The sequence below is a fragment of the Ranitomeya variabilis genome, chromosome 1 (assembly GCF_051348905.1).
Source record: "Ranitomeya variabilis isolate aRanVar5 chromosome 1, aRanVar5.hap1, whole genome shotgun sequence".
Lineage (NCBI taxonomy): Eukaryota > Metazoa > Chordata > Amphibia > Anura > Dendrobatidae > Ranitomeya > Ranitomeya variabilis.
Window position 1 is genome coordinate 831,657,933 of NC_135232.1, and position 6,000 is coordinate 831,663,932.

The following is a 6,000-nucleotide window of genomic DNA, read 5'->3' on the forward strand; positions in this document are numbered from 1 at the left end:
TGTAGCAACAAAATTCCAGTGATGTGTCACTGATCTACTTGCTGTCAGTTTGATAAAAAAAACTCTGTATAGCCCCGCCCACACCCCTGATTGGTAGTTTTCTGCCCATGCACAGTATACACAGAAAGCTGCCAATCAGTGGTGGTCATGGGCTACACAGAGCTCATTAATTTGCTTGACTACCTGGCAACAGGTTTACTAGTCTTTTAGTGATAATCTTCTGCTGATAAAACAATGATTGTAACAAAACTACACTAAGCAGCCCCAGTAAGTAATACAATTGCTGCAATCAGGGTCTCTAGCTCTACATTATACTGCTTTTAGATTAGGTGGAAAAACTCTGGTGATAGATTTCCTTTAACTCATTCTGCAATCAGCAATAGGCAGTGCAATACAGAGGCTATAGAAGGCAAATAATGCACATTTTTAATGGAACACAATTAAATAAAGTGATTTTGAACTAAAATACATGCAATTAAGTAAGAAAAAAATATGTCCCCAAAAGTAAACAATCCCTTTAAAGTTATCATGCAAAAAAGAAGCTCTCAAACGGCTAGGTCAACAGGAAATTACCATTTTTTTACAGAAAATATTGTTGCATCATAAAGGTCAAAATGTGTTATAGAGGTCAGGGGTTAATTCATATATAGCATTTTTGCACTTTTAGGGTGTGTTCACACATAGCAGATTTTCTGCAAATATTACTGCAGCAAAATCCGCGTATTTGTACCATACTGTATTATACCATGTACTCGGATGTATTACAACTTTATTGAGAAAAATCCCATATATGTCAAATACATTCAGCTCTATCTAAAAACATTGTTAGTGAATTGAGACCCTATCATTCAGTTTATGCTTCTGGAGAAAATATATTCTTAGATACTCCACTCAATGTATGGCAGCATGTGGAGGCCGTGTTACTCTTCCTAGGGAGCAGTAGACCCTCTACATATTGTGTCCAGGGCAGGCTTTGTCCACATGGCTTTGTGTTCATCATAAGCCTAAAGGTGAATAACAGCTGAGACAATGTCATTTACAACAAAAGGTATTTTAGTCTATGAACCTATCTTAAATTTTGTCTACTTCTCATGAACAATAAAAAGAAGGCACAGCAATTTTAACGAGGTATTAACTGTCATTATCACACCGCTCCCACAATTATTAAGGCTATGTATTATATGTACTAATCCCTGTATAAATTTATGTACAGTAAAATGTAGCGTCATCATTTAATGTTTCTTGTGCTGCAAGAGGCCCAGATAACCATTACTGAGAACTAATATACAGTCCTGAACGTTGAAATTGCAACACTGAGAAGGCAAAGTTGTGGAATTCTGGAAACCGTAGGATCAATAGACTTGTAATGCTCATAGTAGCACTGGTAAACTCTTATGGTTATGTAGACACTGATGCCTTAGGCCAGACATATGACATCCAATTTCTTTTGGATTATAGAATGGATCAATTGTGGAACCAGTGGTACTGACATTTCTACAAAGTGTCTCAATAGCCATTTTTCAACACAACAGCAGGCTGCATGTTGCCTGTGCTCCTGTGAAAAAGCTGGGTGGCCTAATTGTGCCTCTGTGGCCTACAGAGTCTCCAGACTTGACTCCAATTGAGCACATCTGGGATGTCAATGAATGGCAATTACAAAGTGAGCTGACAGAGGCAAATCTTGATGATTTGCGAGCCCAAGTGCATTTGCAGCGCCCCAGAGTCCTGGTCGTTGCAGTACTGTGGCTCCGCCACTAAGGGGAGCCATGGTGCGTTCGATGGCACTGAAGGAGTTCCTCCAATCAGGTATCACAGACACCAATATGTTTCACAGCTGGGCCTCCGGGGGGAGCTAAGGGTGCTATTCATTAGGCCACTCCCCACCATAGTGGGTAAACTGGGGGTCAGGCAGGAAGTTAGTAGAGAAAGCTGACTGGATCGAACGAAGCAACACCTAGTGAGAGAGGGTGTTGTGGAGGAAGAGACAGAAGGGTCTCTGCCAGGGGTGGGATCCTGGCAGAGGCTTGGCATTGAAAGAACGTAACGGGACCGTGCCTGCTCAGAATAGCGGCGGTGCCCTAAGAAAGGATTAGAAGCGAGATAGATTGTGCTGAGTGAGAAACGAAATCAAGCAGAAGGAGAATACCAGCAGGGGTTTTGTTGAAAGAGGCAGCACCTTGCTGAGGCGCATTACCGGTGGCCGGAACGCCGAGGGAGTGGAATAATATACAGCTTTAAGCCATACTCCAAACAGCGGCAGGACAGTCAGTCTCAGGCGGGCTGTCTACCACATATCACCTATGAAGTCTTGGGGGGCAATTGCGGGAGAGGGGCGTCTCTAGGGTCCCGGAAGAACTCCAGGCCTACCTGACAAACGGGTGCCGTTCTTACTGTAACATCAGGAAGGGACGGAAGATTAGCAGAAGATCAGTTAATCGAGTTGTGAGGGAACTTAAGAAACAGACACAACAGTTGTGGGGTACTTTCCGTAAGCACAGCAGGGAAGGACTACAACACAAAGCGCTAAGAAGGAAGGCACTGATTTCCACCTGTGAGGAGAACTCTGGAGGTGCCATTGGACCGGCCGGACTTGCGCAGCCTGGTGGACCGGATTCCGGACTGAGGACCGAGAGATCTCCAGTAAAGAGGTAAAGAGACTGCAACCTGGTGTCCTCGTTATTTACCGCGACCTGCACCCCACAACTGCACCGCTACACCACCGTTAACAGCACCTATAAGCAACGGACGTCCCCCACTGACAGACAGGGCCACGGACCGGGTCTAGCCACCGTGACAACCCCAGGACTGAGATCCCAGAGGCCCGGCTCCGGGTACCCCTCGGCCCTGCGGCGGTGTGGGGGCGCTCCGCACATTCAGTGTGGCAGAACATTCATCAGACATGTGCAGTGTGTTGCAGGGTGGTAGCTGCAGGCGAGGCACTCGTTTTCTCTTGTTACGCCTCAGCTCGCTACATGAAAGTGTGGGTCCTGGCCGAGTGTTGGTGTTGGTGTTGTGAGGGCCTTGCGCTCATGCAAGCCACCTGTAGCCAATGGTGTTGGCCAGTCAGGACAATAGGTTCCAGTGTTTAACAAAGGAGGCTTCTGTTCTAAAGCACAGTCTTTACTGAACGGTAACTCGGTAAAGGTTATATCCAAGGGGTAGCGGGTACAAGTCTTATGGACATTTCATTCACAGTGAATAGCATTTTCACTCACATTGTTTCCTTCTACTGTAGTCTACTCCCGGGTCGGTGAAGCACACTGTTTCGCCCTACTTCGTCACAGCCTAGCTTGTCACCACAGTCCTGATCAGCGGGACCATTCAGCGGTTCCAAGTCCTATGTCTTCCACTACTGATGCCTTGGATCTACCGCTCAGGACCACCCACTGGTCCCACAAACTTATTCTTGTTTAAGTCCATTACCTTTGGCATTTAGGAAGTTCAGTATTTCTCATGACACGCCATTCTATCCAAAGACCCCTTTAAGTTGGAAGGCCACTCTGTCTCTTCAGTCAGCTCAAGGTTGTACTACTTTTTTGTTCCATTATTCTAATCCTTAGTAGCTCATCCAATGGCAGCACTGCTCACATAAACTTCCTACTCGAATATGAACTTGTCCCTATCTAACTATCCACAGGAAGTGGTGTCAATCACTAACCCTCTCCCACAATGGGCTAGTCTCGAAAATTAACACTCACCTTACCCTAACGTCACTATCTAACTACAGTCAATTACCTTATCCTACCGATCTATGTCCTGATCCCTAAACTTCGTCTTATCCTATAGTTACAAAATGTCCTACACTATACATTACTAACAGTACTTTATCATACAGGCATATATCACATGCCACAATATATACAAAAGACACAAGACATAATACATATTACAACATGACTAGTGTTTTCAGATGTAGCAATGCGGCAGTAGAGTCCACTCCTCTTAATCATCCATTAATAACTCATTGATAGTATCCAAGCGTGTAAGTGCAGGTATTTTTGCGCATGGTACTTATATTTGCTACTGAATAAATTAAGATGTTTTGAAAATCTCGTCAACTATTGGCATACATAAAAATCACAGCGTCTCATAGAAAATAGAAGATTATATATATACTAGATGGTGGCCCGATTCTAACGCATCGGGTATTCTAGAATATGCATGTCCACGTAGTATATTGCCCAGTGACGTAGTATATTGCCCAGTGATGTAGTATATTGCCCAGTGACGTAGTATATTGCCCAGCCATGTAGTATATTGCCCAGTTACGTAGTATATTGCCCAGTGACGTAGTATATTGCCCAGTTACGTAGTATACAGCACAGAGCCACGTAGTATATTGCCCAGTTACGTAGTATACAGCACAGAGCCACGTAGTATATTGCACAGCGACGTAGTATACAGCACAGAGCCACGTAGTATATTGCCCAGTTACATAGTATATTGCCCAGTGACGTAGTATATTGCCCAGTGACGTAGTATATTGCCCAGCCACGTAGTATATTGCCCAGTTACGTAGTATATTGCCCAGTGACGTAGTATATTGCCCAGTGACATAGTATATTGCCCAGTGATGTAGTATATTGCCCAGTGACGTAGTATATAGCACAGAGCCACGTAGTATATTGCACAGCGACGTAGTATACAGCACAGAGCTACGTAGTATATTGCCCAGCCACATAGTATATTGCCCAGCGCGTAGTATATTGCCCAGTGACATAGTATATTGCCCAGTGACGTAGTATACAGCACAGAGCCACGTAGTATATTGCACAGCGACGTAGTTTACAGCACAGAGCCACGTAGTATATTGCACAGCCACGTATGTCACAGGTTAAAAAATAAAAATAAACATTTACTTACCTTCTGAGGGGCCCCTTGTAGTTCTATCGCCTGTGTTCGGTTCAAGTGGCAGCTTCCGGTCCGAGGGTGTGATGACGTCGCGGTCACATGACTGTGATGTCACGGCAGGTCCTTCTCGCGCAGGCACGCAGGACCTGCGATAAAGTCACGGTCACATGACTGTGACGTCATGGCAGGTCCTTCTCGCGCAGGCGCGCAGGGCCTGTGATGACGTCGCGGTCACATGGCCGTGACGTCATGGCAGGTCCTTGTCGCACACCAACCTTAGCACCGGAACCTGCCACTTGCATGGACCGGTCACTGAAGCGTCGGAAAGGCGGCGGAAGGTGAGTATATAATGATTTCTTATTTTTTTAAAATTATTTTTAACATTAGCTGTTTTTACTATTGAGGCTGCATAGGCAGCCTCTATAGTAAAAACTTGGTCACACAGGGTTAATAGCGGCGGTAACGGAGTGAGTTACCCGCGGCATAACGCGGTCCGTTACCGCTGGCATTAACCCTGTGTGAGCCGTGACTGCGGGGAGTATGGAGCGGGCGCAGGGCACTGACTGCAGGGGAGTAGGGAGGGACTAATCGGACTGTGCCCGTCGCTGATTGGTCTCGGCAGCCATGACAGGCAGCTGGCGAGACCAATCAGTGAATGAATATCCGTGACGGAAGTTGCCAACAGAAAGACGGAAGTACCCCTTAGACAATTATATATATATATATATATATATATATATATATATATATATATACATATATATAAATATATATATTTATAGTAGGTAAACTTGTTTTCTCGAAGCGGTACACACAGGCACAAAGTCTTTCTGGCAACCAGGAAGGTTTATTACAGTTCATATACCTACAGAAAACAGAGTCTTCTCCTGAATCAAAGTTGGCAAAGAAACAAAAACATTCCATATGGCAGTACAATGTCCAGCAATCTGGGCTCACCTGATTTACAATTTGGGTCATTCCTAGTCAGCTTCCAAACAAAATTGCCTAGCAAACTATTGGTCTTTCCACCTTCACTCCCAGAAAATACAAAGGCAGCTCAGCTGCCTTAAATAGGCTGATCAGTCCCCAGAGTGGAGATATGGGAATGGCCAGTCTCACCCAGCTGTTCTGGCCATTCCTAAAACCCAG